Source organism: Dermacentor silvarum, chromosome 6, assembly GCF_013339745.2.
Source record: "Dermacentor silvarum isolate Dsil-2018 chromosome 6, BIME_Dsil_1.4, whole genome shotgun sequence".
Taxonomy (NCBI): Eukaryota; Metazoa; Arthropoda; class Arachnida; order Ixodida; family Ixodidae; genus Dermacentor; species Dermacentor silvarum.
The window spans coordinates 140,982,667-141,000,866 of NC_051159.1; the positions used below are offsets into that span (position 1 = coordinate 140,982,667).

An 18,200-nucleotide genomic window follows, 5' to 3' on the forward strand; every position below is an offset into this window, starting at 1 on the left:
AAGGGAAGGAAAGGGCTTCGCGCGTGTTGCGTTGGTTGGGTTTCCTTTTCAGTGCACGCTCGGCAAACATGAAAAGGCGACGCATGGTTCGGTCAGCGGAGGAACAGGCTGCTTTCAATGAGAAGCGCCGTCAACGTTGCCGGGAACAGGCTTACGCTTGCTGTGCGGCTCCTGCGTTCAAGACAGCCCAAGCCCAGGCTCGATTACAGCGGCAGGCAGCGGATCCCACGTTAAAAGCCCGTCTTACCGAAGCCCAGCGTCAACAAAGGGCAGTGAACCCCGAGGCCAGGGAACGTGACACTCAATTTTGAGGGCACGACAAGCTTCGCGTGCCCCCCTGTTACCGGTAGGGGAAGGGCTGACGAATTTTTCCTCACTCTATACACACTGTCATTCCTTGGCAATGCCTTTGAGAGTGCTGAAGATGGGCTAAACTACCTTGATCAAGTGGCTGGATTAACTGAATAGCATAGAAACAGGAAGCTACAGACGAGACCACTTACTACAATCCCATTTAGAGCGAACTTTCGGCCACTATGAATATTTTAGCGTCTAAAGAGCTTTGCCAGTAGCCTATGGAAAAGCCATCCACTTATAATGACTTCCTAGCCTGCTAAGTTCAATTGCAGCAAACGGATTGAAACGTGGAGCGCTGCATCTCGACAAGCTTGGGGCAGGGAAGAAGGCTGCATGGGCAATCACTGCTGTCAGGCGGCATCGCGTTCATTTCTCTCTCTCTTTACTGTTTTATTGGTCTAGGACTGTCGATACGGCTGGACAGCATTGTGCAATCTCTGTTTCTTTTTCTGGGGAGGTTTACAAATAAGTTTTGGGCTGCCATTACAGCGTTTGGTACTGCTAATGATGGCACAGATGTCTCGGAGAGTGCATCTGATGAAGCATTTGCTAGAGAGGTGCGACAACTTCTGCAAATTGAGGCCTGCGCTGTTAAAGATGACCAAGAAACTAGCAAACTTTCATCTGAGCACCCCATGTCAAGGGGCTCCACCAACAACCACGTCAACAGCTTGAACTTGAGAGTGCGATTATATGAATTGCACCACGTAAACTTAAGTTGCCGATTTCTTCCAGTAAGCACCGTGCACATCATTTTTGGTAATAAATTGTGTCTTCTGTGACTTACTCAGTTCTTCATTGGTAATTTTGAGGAAGAGTTATTACGAACTTCTGATATAGTGAACATATTTGGTGCAACAAAAGTGTTCGTTTTATCCTGCTTGACTGTAACAAGTGTACTTTGCCCCTGATGACTTGTCATATGTGCAGAACATAAAGCAGCGCAGGATAAGATGGAAAAAGGGCATAGTCACTTTAGTGTAGGATCCAGAAGACAAATGTAAGCATTGCTATGTTCACCGAGGACGTGTCTTAAATTTTACGCATGCTGACCACAGAAGGAGACAGAGACCAAAAAAGTTAGCCGGCCTTCTCGTAGTACAAAGTAAAGGAATAGCCTCTTTGCCAAATGCATGCGAAGGACCTCAACTTTGTCATTAGTGAAATGACAATTGAATGTGCGCTTCAGCAATGATGCTTGTAGTATAACTGGCAAAGTTCCTTTTCCACTGTCATGTATTGTATGTGGAAATGACATGAAACCTTTGAGAGCTTGTAACAGTTTGTCTGATGAGCCCCAGAAGTTGCCTGTATTATACTTTTTTTTGTGTCGGACCTATCGCTAGCTTTTGGCTATTGGTTCAGAAAGTTGTTTGTAATTTATGAATGCTAAGATGAATAAAAGATAATCAATCAAAATCAATCAAATAAAGTTCAAGATAGGGGTCCTTAGTCAAGGGCGATTGGGCCCATTTACACAGTAGAACCTCTTTCATATGTTGTAAGGGGGAGGGGGGGGGGGGAATGTGATAAGAATGTACTACCTGGGAAACCGTACTATCCGAAGTCGCTAAAAAAATTTGCCAGCCTCGACTGCAGTTGCTATCTACGTAATACGAAGCGTTGCGCAAATCGCTGCAGAACGAGATGCCAACGCACGCCCAGCTGGTGGTACCCGAGCAGCCCAAGACATGTGTTGTTCGTTTTTACGGCTTCGGCAAGCTTATATTTGTGCTCCTAGAATTCGGCCTGGCTAGCAGCTTTATCGAGCGGGGTATTTTGGTGGGAAGTTTTGACGTGAGCGCGAATCGTTGCGGCATGAAATGCTGATGCGCGTCGAGCTGGTAGAGCCCGAGTGACCCGAGACACACGTTTCCTATTGTGTAGTGTTTTAAGACGGCGACAAACAGAAACAAAATCAAGCTGTTGGGGGACGCTGGAATATGATGCCTACGATGCTGCCAGAGCGAAACGCGACGCTCACTTCAAGCTGCCTGCAGCAGGGAACAGCGGCACGCTTGGGTCATCGCTTATTAAAAGCATGCAGTATGCTTCCAACAACACTATGCCCCACGCGCTGTGAAACAGATAGGTTAACATGCTTATCGCAATAGGGTTGGCTGCATGCGGCGACCCGGGAGAATATTTGCTAGTACCGGAATAGGAAACCGAGTGCACGCTGGCGTTTGTGGATCATGGTGAACATCCTATAGCATCCGTGCATGCCACCTTCTTAAATAACTTGCCTTTCATCTTTTCACAATGTAAGGTGTTTATAGTGGCTTTTGTGAAAGAAATTTGAGTGCTTTAAACTTCCAAGGCTCTGATGAAGCCAGCTGAGACAGGTGGGCGAGTGTTGTGGCGAATCGGCTGTGGGGTGGCTACTACAGTACTCTCGATCGCGCGTGCTTCGCACCTTGTTTACATGGGATCTAGCACCGGAAAACATATTATACAATTGCATTTTGGTGATGTATTAAACGTTGCTGTCGAAAGATCGCATTTTCCGGTAACTTATGAATGGCAAAAAAAGAAGCAACCATATTGGGTCATTTCTCGTGTTCTTGGTCGCGAACGTTGGCGCTGGGAAATTGTACACAACGGGATTGTATCAATGAAGTTCTACTGTATAATGCAAAAAAATGACTGCAAGCTGGTACAGCTTTTGGCATCACTGTAAGTTGAATCTTTCGTCCTGGTCTACGTTCAAGCAATGCTGGCTATGGCACAGTAAATGTATGTGGCATGAGTGGGCACTTTCGCAAGTACTTGCGCACATTGCGTTGGGTTTTGTGAACAAAGCAGTGCTCTCAGCTTGTATCTAGCTCCTGCTTGCAGTCATCTGCTTCAGATATAATGTATATACAGTCGAACTCACCTATAACGATACCGTTATTAAAAATATATTGGATATAACAATTAGCACCGTCAACTTTTGTATGTGTCCTATGCTAATATAAACCGCTTACTACAATGCTCGTATGCCGCATTATCAATTATCACAATGAAATGTGGCTACTGGCATGTACGCTGAAAGAAAAAAAAGCGAAATCCTTGAGAGGGAAAAAAAAAGGCGGGCTGCTTTGCCACACCTGCCTTTGTGCCGCGCACCCTCAACACCAGTCAATGCGCCTTTCTCGTATTGAACTGTCACTTTTTAAGCGGAAGCTCACCAGGCTAAACATGCTGTTTGTTCATATGCTGCACATCTCAGAACATTGCAATCGCAGTGCACAAATGGGCTTGTCATGCTTTTTTTTTTCGCTGGCTTTCTTTACGAGATAGACAAATTATTACATAACAAGTATGTAATTTGAGGCTCCTGAATTTGATGTTTCCTGAAACACTGTACAACTTTCTCATTGAAAGTTTTGCCCCTAAGGTTAATAATTGTGAAGTTGGTTAAATAATCTTGACTAATTATGCATTTAATCAGACTACAAAAAATAATGACTTGCTCCATACAATAGCTAAGAACATGCATTTAGTCACGACCTCCTGAAGTGATTCGGCATATTTTAACAGTGAAGCTGTTTAAGCCAGCCGTAATTTGGGGTTCGTGGTGCGTATCAAGAAACTACCAAGAAAGAATAGTAAATAAACTGTCTTGCCGAGGCAGGATTCGAACCCGCGTACCCCCGGTCCCAGAGCGAGCGTCATAACCACTAGGCTGTACAGCCACGCTTGCAGAACATGCATTTATGCAAACCATGGGATTGCGTTCGAGCGTTGTCAGCTTCGTCCACAGCTGGCGCGTTCATACGCTGTTGCTCTGCGAGGTAAATAGGTTTTGCGCTCTATGAGAGCGAGAGAGAGAGAAGCATTCACGGAGCGGGTCTCTTGGAACGCGGTGTCGGCATTGGAACGCAGTGTCGGTGTTGCAAGCTGTGCTATGCAACACGCAGTGACAGCCGTAAGTCCGAGACGCATGAAAAGAAATTATCATCATCATGAGTAATAAGATCAAAAGTTCGCGTGCACTTCCGGAAAATGCTGGGCTACGATTGCCCAGCTTCGCTGTTTCAAGCGTTGCGCGGCCGAGTGCAAGGTTAAGCGTTTTTTTAAACCTTGGCTAAAATTAGCGAGGACACTCAGTATGTACACTAATTTTAAACAAATTTAGCCAAAGTAAATTTCTATTGCAGTTGGCCTTTAATAAGGGAATCTTCTTTCATTCTTTTGTTGCATCACCAGTTATTGCGGATCAGTGCTTCCCTTGTGTAATTAATACTCCGTTTCTTTTCTTCTTCTTACAGGGAGTCCAGTAATGGCACAATATTGTTGGCTTGCAAAGCCGAAAATTGGGAGCTTTAAGGCGAGGTGTCGGGACTTTTTTCTTTTCATCTCTGTGTGATTCACACTCATCCCACTTTACAAGGAATCCTCCTGAAGCCCCGTTTTCTTGGAGCTCCTTGGTATGCCCTGTACAGATGTCAGTACTGTGTTAACATTGTAGTTCCATGATGCTGCCACCAGTCCTGAAAGGATGGCCCTTCACTATCGGAGGGCTTTATAATGCACACCTCCTGATGGCCATTAAGAGTATCCTGACATTATTTTTGTTAGTAATGCTGTTTAAGGCGCTGTGCTAACTGAAAGCTAATCTCAGATTGAGGCTTGTGCGAGAGTGAGCCATCGTGGCCACGAAGTGCTCACTTTGGTTTCTCTTGCTGCATTGGTGTCGTGAATGGCAATGTCGGAACCCCTTCAGTGCTTTCAGTCTTCGTGACATGTTTAGTAATTGGCTGTGGGGTGCTGTTGACTTGCCTTTAACTTTTAAAGACTTGTCACAGGATCACCATACTTGTTGTGGAGTCTTGATTACGGCCCTCCGAGATGAGGCCATTGCTTTGCGGGAGGCAGTGAAGAAGTCAAACAGTTAATTGAAGACGAGGAATGAGCCACAATCAGTGTGTGAAGCTACTTCATTTTTATGTGGACACGCATGTGATAAAAAATTATGCTGACTCTTGAGTGCAATTGGCAGTGTGTGGGTGCAACAGTCAGAGGCTGGACCCTTGGGCTGCAACAGTTAGACATGATAAGCAGGTGGAAGTGTGGTTATTGCAAGAGTTGTGTGTGGCACAGTAGTGTTATTTGTAGGCTGTTCCTGCGTACAGGTCCAAGTAGTGGAAAATTGGCCTAGCGCATGCTTGCTTGCATAGCCCTGGAGGTTGGGATTGAGAAAATGATGTGCTGTATGCAACTCAATTTTACCTCAGGATCAAACTTCTGATGAGCTGTGGGTTTTGTTTGTATAATGCTGTGACAGTCTACAAGAGCTCACAACATCTGTGGTGTAAGCATCTGCTCAGCGCATTAGTTACTTTTAAAATGATGTTATTGACAGGACATGCGAATCTTCACTTCATTTCACTTGAATGGCATTGGGGATATACATGTTTTATCTTTAAAGTGGACATGAGTCCAAACATTTTGTTAAGCTCACTTAGTTTTCGTGTAGAGTTGGTAAGTGCTACATACGTGCATGTTCCATGGAAATGTCCTGGCTCCTTTTAAAATTGATCCATGTGTTCAAGGCCAGCCTGCTTTTTCAGCAATGAAAGAAGGTCCAGATGTCACAGTGCTTTGTTTGCAAGAACAGCTTGTCATGTCATTTGCCACCAGCTTGGCTGTCATCTCATCGACCATCACAGTTAGCCAGCGCCTGTTATTGCAAACCGTTCTCGCATATAGACAGCTTTGTGAACTTGGACTTCAATTCATGTTGACACTCTGGCTGATGTCATTTAAAGTGCACATTCACTTTTCTTCCAAGCTATTTTTCTGTAGGTATAGCTTTCTCTAAATTCTTAGTACCCATGATATGTCAGAGCAGTTGTTTCTGACTCTTACATGCTCATTCAAGCCACACCTGCACAAATCTCCCAAAGTTGTGTTTAATTAATGACAAACTACTCTGCATGTGTGCGTGTGTGTGCCCACGTTTTTGACATACATGTGTTCAACACCTTCGGGTTGCATTTTGCTTCCCAGGGCTGTTTATTTTTCTTTGCTTATATTAAGATGTCCCATCTTGTTAATTTGTAGATAGAATGTTTTTTGTTTTGAGTGCCTCTTTTGGGTGTGTGTGTGTGTGTATGTATGTATGTGTGTATGCATGCACACAGTCAGAGACTATCTTCCTGCGTTCCTCAGACCGACTTGTTGCCACCGATCTCGTGCTCGTCAGTTTCCTCATGTTTGTTTCTTAATTAATTGATCATCCTATGGTTTGTTGTTGTAGTTGAGCAGGAATAATTCTTTGTTCAGAACTTATTTTTCTGTGTATACATATGTGTGTACTTTACCACTATACAGAGAACCCCATTATAATAAATCAGTATGGACTGGCTAAGACATTTATTGTAGTGTGTTCTCATGGCAAGTACGAAAATTCAATGGGGACTGCCGCCATTGTTTGTTGTAATGAGGGATATACTGTATTGGGAGTTAATATAATAAGGTTTCACTGTATGACGATATGCTCACACATAGTATTACAACCTTCTGTGCACTGCTAGAATATAACTGCTTTTTGAACTGAGAAAAATGTTACTCTTTTATTTTTACTTCGAAGCATTCATGTAAAACATCACTTTAGATGAGTGGCCACTTCTTTTCTGTCAATGCAGCAATTTTCTACAGTAGTTACAGAGCTCATTTAAATAAAAAGCATTAAACAAAAAATCTCTGTCGAAATTTTGCTCGAGCATTGCTCAACAGGAGTTGTGTTTGGCTAATGAGCTCTCAACATTGGCGAATGCACGGATGTGCTGCAAGATTACTTTCAAGCATGCTTCATGCACTGTGTGTTCTTGCCTGCTACATCAGCATAGTTTCATACATATGATACTAGCAGACAGTTGCTGTTCATTTGTTCCACCCCCACGGGATGGAAATAAAGCAATTCATTCTAACTGACCAAGCTTTAAGTGCAATACTGCTGTCTGTCCACATAGCAGCGCGCCTTTGTGGCAATTACATCTCTACCCGGAGAAATAAACCACTATTGCAAAATTTTTCCAGTGCACAAAATAAATTACTGTCCATTATGTATGTGCTGCTATATTGCTATTTCTGGTAGCAGTTAGGGTGAGTAATTGTTTAAGAATAAACATTCTAAACTACTAATTTTCTATAAGCTTTGTATTATTGTCATGCAGCAAATTTTTGAAGACTGGATTCAAAGAGGTTGATACTCATATAAGAGGCTACGAGGAAGCTTGAAGACGAGTTTGATATGTGCCATGCACCATCCAATATTGCTGTGGTGGTTTAGCCGCCTTGTCTGTGGCTCTTGTATGCTTACACCATGTTCCCCCCCAAGTAATTTTGTACGAACCTCTATGGCTAGAACAAAAAGGCTGGCTACTCTGCCTCAAGTCATTTCTTGACTATCTCGTGCTTGAGTAGCCTACCTACTGCTTAGCATTCTTGACATATGTCATGTCGCAGTCATGTACTATCAGCCTCTAGCTGATGCATCGTGTGGCACTAGCCGATACAATCTCTCACAGCAGTATTTATTGTGTGAACTCAATGCTGTTAAAAAATTGGAGGACGCTTAAGCTTCGCTTTTAAGAGTGGAACGCGACAGCATTCAAAGGTCCCTGACTGCTTCTCACGCTTTCCGGCAACTGCAGCTTAAGCAACCGTAATGGTTACCGGGAAACACTGGCGGCGAATGCTATGCACGAAGGCGAGCTTTCTGGTAAAAACGTGGCCTCTTGCGTGGGGCGATCCCGAAGATATTGCACAGCCGCACCAAAAAAAAAAAAAATTGCATAATTTTCAGGTTTCCGTTTTTGTTTCGTACTTTTAATATTTCAGTCTGAGAAGATTTAGCATTAAAGGCATGCCCTGTGGGTGTTTTGTTTCATGGCATTTGTTTGTGGATTGTCATTCTAAAAATTCCGAGGAATAGCTTTGCCAAGAATGCAAGACAAGGTATGAGCAACATTAATGATAGAATGGTGTGGCAATATAACCCACATATACCGCATGTCATATAAGAAGGCGTGGCATATACATGTACCTAAATATATTCGGAGAGCCTGCGTGGTTCGGGATGATTTTCTCCACCACCCGCCAACATCGCACGCCGATGCCAGTTGCCGACGCCGGATTTTCTGCGACACGGGGCCCTTAACGCTCTCGCGTTAATATTTGGGGTGGGAAAAGTATGATATACATCTGTCTTGGGTATGTTTTTTTTTACACCTAATAGAGACATAACCCCAGTAGTGGATAAGGGTTTAACTGTTAAAAAGCTGTGACATTCAGACACTGCTCATAGATGAGTGTCCACATTCTTTTAAATTAGTGCACTTCCTTTGCTACCAACTGATTCAGTGGTGTTCCCTTCTTTCCCAGTGGCACATTCACTTAGATTCTATTGCCATTGACTTAGTCACCCATTGTACATTATCTGTGCCATGCAAAAAATGCCATCACACCGCCCACTGCACCAAAATGTTTTACATGTCAAACTAGCTATGTTGCCAATCCTTTGGTCTCGGGAACTACATAATGGCCCTTGCCGCATCCAAAGAATGCATGATGGCCACTCATTTGTATATCTGAAGCTGAAGTTCCCACTGTGGTTAAAATGCAAGTGTTAACAAAGAGCCTCTGCCAACAAAACATGCTGTGTCTGCCCTACATCCCTCCACAATACAATAAAATGACTCTCTTGTGGATCATACCAGCACCACGAGGAAGCACCGTAGTTTTGTTGGCAACAGTAAACATGCCATGGGCAAAAACTGCACGCATGGACAGTCAAGATAGGCACTTGTATGAGCAAAGAGGACGATGTGCAGAACGAACACAGGTGCAGTAATATGCACGGAGACTTTATAAAGGTGTTAGTAGTTGGATCACATGGACCTTGCTTGCATTTTGAGAACCTTGTCTACATCACTCCCCGTATGTAGAAAGCAAGATCTTAACCCATGACCAAAGGATGCAACACTAAAGGCAGTGTTTTAAAACCTCCACAGACAGAAGTATTACATGTACTTCATGAACGAACACTCCTATCCTTCCCTCTAGGATCACAAGAGGTTCAATACACACCTTAGCTTGTAACTGGCTACAGGCATAATAATAATAAAGAAATTGCTCTTGTCATTCAAACATTTTGTACAGTTTCATGTACCTCATTGTTGGCATAGCTAAGAATGGCCTTGCACAACTACATTAAAACAAATTGTAGGAGAAAGAAAAGACTAATATTCATGCTTGAAGTCCTTTTGCACCTGTTCATGATTTGAACAGGGTTTGTTTTGCAGTGTAAAGGTTTGGTAATTTTATCCTTGTACTTTTTATAGGCTCCATTACACATTTAACACAACACGTTTGCTAGTTTGCACCACTGCTGTAGATAGCCATGCACAAAGTGATAATGGTGCAAAATGATGTGCACCAATAAAATTTTCAAGTGAGAATCAAGGGATAAGAAAGTTTGGAGATGGCTTTGTCATTGTGTTAAGAATGCATGTTTATGGTCGGCGTATAAAATGGGAGCAATGGGAGTGCTGTAACAAATTACTGATGACTGGTGTTGGTATTGTCTGTAAGCAAGGAAAAGAAAAGTGCAGAATGTGTGCAGCAGGAACTGATAAAAAATATTTTTATGCAGAAAAAGACATAGTTATGGCTAGCTTTATAAAAGTGCATTTAGGCAGAATACTAGTTTCGGGAAAGGTGCTGAAGCCATAGCAAAACACACTAGTATTTTATCTACAAGTAAATGAATATGACCACCTTGTAAACATTGTCTCAATTCAGATTCTCTAGAGCACTACTAATAGCTGGTGTCCGAAACATACTGTTGTAGATTGTAGCATTGTATATTCATAATATTTTACAGTGGTTATTGCCTTAAACTCCTCTGGTTGAACAGGCTTGAAGTTAATATACTCCAACTGTCCATCAAACAAAAGTCAACCTGAAACTTAGTTGTTGCTCCCTACCACATACTTGCATGATTCCAAATTAATATTGGGGGAGAAGAACATTGTAGCTTTGTGTATAGACTAACTTTCTGGAGGTCAGCCTCATCATCTTCCTCAAATTTCAGTTGAAAGTACTGAGTCGCACAGCTGTAAATATGGTCTTTTTTTTTTTTTTTAATATGAATCATTGTCTAGTCTGTGAGTACTCTAAGATAATGGATTCACACTACTATTTAATTTTGAACTCACAGTTAGTGCACTCTTGAACGAGCAATGTGCGACATGGGAAAGCAACATGGAGCATCCATTTTGGAATGTAGGCAACACACATCTTAACTTCAAGCTTGGCAACGTTTTTTTACCGAGAGTGCTCTCGCTGTGCACATTTTCACATTCATAAAATTTTTTGCAGGTTTTAGCCCAAGTGCAGACTGAGCACAAATTTCTCGCTTCCTGTAAATGCGCACTGTTCACAACCGTGATTGCATGTTATCACCACACGGCACTGATTTGCTTGTCCTCTGTCGTACATGAAACCATTGCATGACACAGAGCGCTGATCTTGTCTTGTACATCATTTTAGGGATGATGTTAAATCAGCATAGCTGTATAAGAAAGAATTGGAGTGTGTTGCATTGAAATTTGCTTTGTAAGAGGCTTTGTACAACTTGAACATTGAGCTTGTGGACTGGAGCTAAAGATCAGCATGAGTGAATGTGGTAGTTTTTTATCACGCGGCCCGTAGCATGTCTTGATGTTTTTTTTTTCTTTAGTGGTAGTCAGCTGGTCACGAGAGTTCAAATATCTTGCAGAAGATATTCATGTCCTAAGAGTGCAAAGGTTATTGAAAACTAGCTGCAATGCATTATGCCAATACAGGTGACATTGCATGCACAGTTGTGCAGCTTCCTCAGGTGCATAGCATTGCAGCAGTGAAGTAATGACTGCAGTTGACTTCCACTAATTCATCTGCCTTGCTTGCTCTATGCAATTCTACCACTGAGCACAAGGCTCCAGGTTTATCGGCTGCGGTCGCCATACCCTGATAACAGCGGAATGCAAAGATGCTTGTGCACTTAGATTCAGGTGTTAGTTAAAGAACCTAGGGTCAAAATTAATCCCCAGGTCCTGAATTATGGCATCCCTCAAAGCCCACTGTGCACCTAAGGATGCAAGACCTTGTCAATTGTAAAGCTTTCATTAATTCAACCTCGATGCCATGCAGAATTTGTTACTTATTCGAGCATTAAGGCTCTCCTATAAATTCACTTCAACCTGCATTTCATTAATTCAAAATTAGGTTTGATAAAGACTGCACTTGCACTTGGAACTGGGGCTGTAGAATCAACCTTGCAATGTTGAGATTCTCTTTCATGAGACATTTAGTAGATGGAGGACCACTGCGAGACAATTTTTTATTTCAATTTTACTCATGGCAGACAACTGATTCAGTGCTAGCGATGCAACAAAGCAGGACCTTGGTTGGATCTGTGACAGGTAGATATAAAGAATGCATGAAATCATCCATGCACCTGCTGTGGCTTGGGTGCCCCAGAAGATGCCACTGTTTGTGCAACTTGCACTTTGCACATGGCTATTGCACTCTCTTTGTATATTGAAAAAGTAACTTGGGTACTGTTTGCCCATTTGGTGTGTCTGTACACATTGCTGATTCTCTGTTGCTTCAACCATCAATATTACCAACATTCTACATCTCAAGTTCGTATCACCTTCTTTTCCTTTTTAGAAATGTATAGGCGCTTGCACTGGCCTTTCCAATTTATCAAATGAAGTCAGGAGTTGAATAGTCAGATATAAAGGAGGTATAACAATACTGTTAATTGATGTCTTTCTGGCTAGACTGTTGAAATTGGGTTAATGTGGCATGTACTGGTATGTAGAATGCAGCAGTTATAGTTTCAGCATCTGTTTCTGTATTTTATTGTCACACACTGTATCCAACACATTCAGCATCTGGACTGGCACTTTCGTGGGTAGTGAACTATCTGGCTTGTAAGAATAGTCTTTTCTAATATGGCTTGCTCATATTTCCTTAGTGATTGTTGGTTATATTTGTAAATATTGTGTCTAAGCTTAATCTTTTTCCCTTCTCAGCAAGAAGCATGCATGGAGTTGCTGAACAGGCAAATAGCTGTTGACACACATGCCAGGGTGCGGCATAATTATATGCTGCATCCCTGATGGCGTAGACATATGACATAGTTGCAGCACTCCAGTGCTAGTGAAGTTGTAATAGCCTTTTCATGCCTTGAGTGCTTCAGAATGTGTGCACATGCTGTCTCTTTCAGGGTGCTTGGGTAGTCCAAGCACCTTGCAGCAGTAATGTTTTACATGCAACTATAAAATGTACCCCACTGCCTGTAATTTCCAAATTAGCAAAATGCAAAACCAAAGTTTTGATGAGAAGTTCGAACCAAACCAAATGAAACTCGTTTTTTATTGAGTTGTCTTTGTCCACCTTTTGAGTAGTGTTGTCTTTAGGTTGTCTCCGAGTTCAATTTTGAATCTGACTCATGGAGCTAGAGTTATGCAGAGGTACCAACCAGTTCCACCTATGTGCTGTTCCTGTGCAGTTCCTGTTATGCACAGCAGTTTTACATAAATGTCCTTAAAAGTATGACATACTTTCTTTGAGCAGAACTACATTATGCTGAATTATTGTCTGACAAATGCAAACCTTTGTAAGCTTTATTTAGTATGTCCTAGGTGTAAGACAAGAAATATCGATGGCCAGTTTTACTCATGCATAGTGCATTCCACTGAAAAGCAGCACATGCACGTGTGTAGTTAGCACCTTTGTGATGACACAGCTGTAAGTGCTGACAGAAGCTGTGTCAGGGCATTGTGCAAGCATGCACAGGAGGAAACCAGCCACCACATGCTGCACATTGTCTGCCACAGAAATAACTACTTCCAGACTAGCCGTAGATTGAGGGAAATTTGCTCATGTCATGCTCTCGTGTGTTATTAATTAAATCAGTGTTGTGCCGACTGACATTCTGTGGTGTCGAGAGGCTTATTTCCTTTTTGTAATGCTGCATTGCTGTGTACAAGGAAAGGTGGTGTGAGGAAGTAGTGCAGCCAATATGCGAAATAACTAGAGCACAGTTATGAGTGCATACCATCAGTGTAAATAGAAACGTGGACATGTCAAGGCATAGTATAATGTCTTCACAAGTTTCTACATTTGCCAGTGTTTGCTATATCTGTTATTTATTTGCTGACATGTATCGTTGAGCTTGCAGTGTGCTTAGCCGATGGATACTTGGTGATACCGATGCAGCACTTTATTTCTAAGTTTCCATGCATAATGCTTCTTTTTATTTGTATTTCAAATTATGCTGACAGTGCATGCAGGTACCTTTATAGCTTGGCAGGAGTTGTAGTGAACTGTGGGAGGCCCCATTTACTTTGTATACTGAAGTGTGCTCTGCTTTCCAAACACACCAAGAATCTTTCCAGGAATGTGAGGCATCTGAGCCATCTCTGGCAAGTATTGGGCAAAAGTGCCTTGTGTTGTCAAAAGCACAGGTGCCATGCAAAAGGCAGTGACTGAATGCTTGAAAGTTCCTGTAACTGATGCTAACATTTCTGGAAATTATTTTCTGCTTTCTTTCACCAGGTGGCTAAATGAACGTTCCTCTGCAAACTCCTCTTGGGGTTGTACTGAATTAACGAAATTGTGCCTATTCACATACCTGTCTTTATATGTGGTACTTTTGTTAACTCAAACTTCTGGCATTTTAAACACGTTCACAAAGGTCTCTCATGTTTTTTTTAAACGTAGTTGCACTACTACTAAATTCCCTAATAACAAATGTAACATCTTTCCAGGATCAGTGTGTGTTGTGCAATCTTGCAAAATTTGTTGTGACGTGCTTATGCATAACACCTGAGAATACCCTCTGCATAGCACCCCAATTCACTCATTTTGTCAAATTATGCTCCTTTTACATTTGGCAGGGTACTGTGTGGATGAGGGTGTAAAGTGGTGCATATTGTGCATTGTTTTATGTGTTTTGTAACAGGCTGCAGCTGTTCTTTCCTGTCCTGACAAAGCCTGTGCTAAGGCATATCTCTATGTGTTTACATGTACATGTTAGCATAAAGTCAAATACAAAGAACTCAAAACCAACAAGATCATGTCTGTTTTTACGCTTACCGGTGTGTGCGGTAGAATAGTCATGCAGTGCATTTTGAGAGCAAGCTATGTAGGAATGCCGTATCATGCTGAGCTGTGGTCTCTTTTTTTTTTTTGCCTATTTATGCTGATTGTATTGGCGTGAGTGGTGCAGCAACAAAATGAGTGTTACGTGCTGTGCGCTACATGGACATTATCTGTCACAAACACCACTATGTAGTCGGCATACAAGGAAATATTCTTAACTGCAACATTATAACATTGAAATCACTAACACTCATTTTTTATTTCATTTTTTGATGGCTGTAGCGCATGCGTTGTCTTCTGTGTTATAAATTATTGGTGTAAAAGTCGCACATGTTACTCCTTAAGCTCTTCCGGATTTGGAAAAACAAGGAAAGCTTACAAATTTCGATAGGTAAGTCACCACTAGGGCACCATTGTAACATGCTTATGTGTCAGCAAAGCGTTGTGTCAGGTTTCTTAGTGATCATCCGAATACACTTTTCTCCTGAATAAGAAATTGTCGCGCTGTCTGTTGAAATTCAGCTTGAGCACTTTGAACCAGGACTAGGAATGTGCAATTTATTGTGTGCTGGCTTAGATGGAAATCACTACTTGCAAAACCTGCACTGTGCATTACGAGATTTTAGTGATGTGTAGCACTCCTAGACTCACTATTGCATAACTGCTTCTATTCAAGCAGCATATCTTGAAGCACAGCGTTTCATTTTTGTTTCTATGTGCAATGAACATCAATATCTCTCCTGATCTTATATTAAGCTGCATGTGTTCTTTGGCTTTACAATCGAAAAGTGCTGGGTTCGACTGTTGGCAATTGTTTCACTTGGGCAATGTTATGAGTGCAAGAAGTGCATTTACAGTGCGAGATTTGTGCTTGATTCTGCTGCTGTAGTTCAGGAAGCATGAATAAACATGCAGTGTACCTTGAATCCATGCAGAAGTGGTGGATATTATTCTTGAAGTAGGTTAAATGACCACTTGTGTTTAAATAGCACCACGAGGGAACAGTGCCACTTGAGAAAGGCTTGAAAGTGGGCTAGTAGATTTTTTTTCACACAGGAGCATTATTAATTATGCAAAATGAGCCTTTGGCATCCTTCTGTGCACAAAACATGCACACGAATGTTAAGAAACGAGTCTGATAAGTGACGGCACAAACTAATAACCAGTGTTTATTGAAAGAGGGGGGGCACAAAGCAGGACATCAGGATGAGAGCAGTTCTGAGGCCATAATCTTGATCCCATCGTCTTTGGTAGCTGCAAAAAAAAGTGTCAGAAAGTCAAGTATCACTAAAAAAATCCACCTTTTTGTTTGCCAAGTTGATACGTTCTCCTTGTGTGGTGTAAGTCAGGTAAAAATTTAACTTAGTACATACTGAAAGACTGGTTTCTTTCTCTCTTTTTGAACACAAATGTGCTCTGTGTGCTCCTGCATCATGCTCAAATGCTGTGCAGGAGATTTTGCAAGCATGTCTGATAATTGCTTTTGACTGTCATTACTTGTGATTCATGCTGTTGTTTTTGCTACACATACACTTGAAGTGTTGCTTCTAGTTGCAACTTCTCTACAGCTGCATGCAGAATCAAGCACAAATTAACAGACTCCCTTTTAAAGCAAACATGAAGAGACATTGAAATTTTTTGTCTTTTCATAAGTTACTGAATCCAGCAGGACTGTTCAGCTTGTTGGAGCATCCTCATTACCAATGTTTGTCGTAAAGGGAGCCTACTGTAATGGATGGCAAAGCAAGCTGAAGTGAGGATGGACTCGCATGATTGATGAACAGTTTCCAGTGACATCACTGTGTAATTTTTATTATGGTCCATTGTCCAAAGTCTGTTTTGTTACCGTTCATTGTGAGACTTGCATTATAGACATCTTGTGCAAATGTGTGATAGACGGAAGGGAGATTAAAGGTTCTGTACTGATATTGATGCCAGTCAAACATCTTTTGTTACTGTTTATCAAAGAAAAACTCTTGATTCAAGTACAAAGCAAAGCTGGCACTTCGTTTTATTTCTTTTTCCCAACATGACTACCAGACTGACCTTTTTATTTTTTTTTCAAATGTTTCACTTCACTGTACATTGTCTTCCCTTGTAGATTAAATGCTTGTTGATTGAAGCATCTGTCTCCTGTCTGATTGCAGCTGAAAATTCACACTGAACACAAGCAAAAATAGACGAAGACAGCAGCACTGTGTCGTTTGCTTTGAAGTTCTTCAATGTTTGTTCATTTTTGTGCTTTTGTTAAGTGTGAACTTTCACAAGTTCAACCAGTTGTAACAATTTGCAGCTGAAAGTGTGTCAAACAAAATTTTCACTTCTTTCTGCGGTCCCTAAAGTTCCTCTGAAACAGGTTTTGTTGAAGCTGCAGTTTTTTTCTTGAAATTTCAAGTTGGCCATAGTAATTTACCTCTGCAGAGACTTTCACGGGATGTTGGTCTACATGTCTAAGAGAAGGTGTTGCCTTTTTGAAGATAGACTAGCTAAATTAGGCTTGCCACGATACAAGGAATCAGGTAAGTTGTCTGCTTACATTTCTATTGTGGGCATTGTCTGTTTAAGCATAAAATTCTTGCAGGTCAAATCAAAATAGTTTCGAAGGTTTTTGGAGAACCTTGGCTGAAAATTATGCCAACTGACTGCAAATGTACGATCAAATTTGCAGCCTCCTTATTCAAACACAGCAAATTTCATGAAGCCACGGTTGTTGCAAAGGACGCTGGCAGCATATTTTAATATAGTACTAAAATCTTAGTCCAAAACTAGGGCTGGCAGGCAACATATTACTATAGTTGAAAATGCACAATTCATCGTTGGGCATTTCTGTACCATGAGAAAACATGGCCTATGACAAAAAGATAGGGCGAGAAAGAATAAGATTAGGAGAGCGTAAATATTGTACTGAAAGGACACAACTGGGAGAATGCGGGTGCACCCAAATTGCCACTAAGAAAAAAAAAATATTCAGGGCATAACCTACATATAGCGAGCAGTTGCTGGTATCGCTTAACTTGTTTTACCTTGTAGATGGCTTACAAGTGTCTCGCACATTGTAGTGTGGTATGGCAAGGCGAGGTCTGCACTGTGCTTCTGTACCTTCAGTAAAGAAGGCAAAAGCTGTACCAAAAGGGTAAAGGGTTTCAATGCATTGACAAAGTGAACGAAGCCAGCACCAAGAGTGGCAAAGACAGTTGTGTGCTATAAAAGAGAACTGGTAAAACCAACAGTGCAGCTGGCCTCGGCACTCTGCTCAAATTTGCCTTGCCCCAGAAAAAGTAAGGACTGCCAGCGTAATGGCACCAGAAGGACAGATGGCACATGTGCCTTAAGCCACGGAGCACTTGTATGTTAAATAGCAACGGTGATGTCATTGCACGTTAAATGGCAACGGTGATGTCAGTGTCCAGTTTTTGTCACAACTGCACAAGTGCTAAGGGAATGGAGGAGGAGAGAGAGAGGAAGAAAGTGATGTTAACCAGGTTGCACCTGGTTTGCAACCATATACAGTGGGAGAGGTGGTGGTGGCATGGAGCAGAGGTAGAACACCGGGCCTCTAATCTGAAGGTCGTAAGTTCGAATCCTCCTCCAGTCCACTGCATTTTCAGGCATGGAGTAGTGCCTGAACCGGCAAACAAAAAAAGAAAAAAAAAAATATCGGCAAGAGCTAGCAGGGCTATACTAGTCAAGGT

The 18,200-nt window shown here is 41.9% G+C and overlaps 1 protein-coding gene across 4 annotated transcripts in view; it reads left to right on the forward strand.

Annotated features, from left to right (window-relative positions):
• LOC119456101 (signal transducer and activator of transcription 5A-like) overlaps positions 1-16,630 on the forward strand; it is a 139,572-nt gene extending 122,942 nt beyond the window's left edge. For all 4 annotated transcript variants that reach the window (XM_037717700.2, XM_037717699.2, XM_037717701.2 and 1 more), the window contains exon 20: positions 4,614-16,630. The gene's annotated coding sequence lies outside the window, so the exon portion shown is untranslated. The remainder of the gene's footprint in view (positions 1-4,613) is intronic.
• Positions 16,631-18,200: the final 1,570 nt, after the last annotated feature.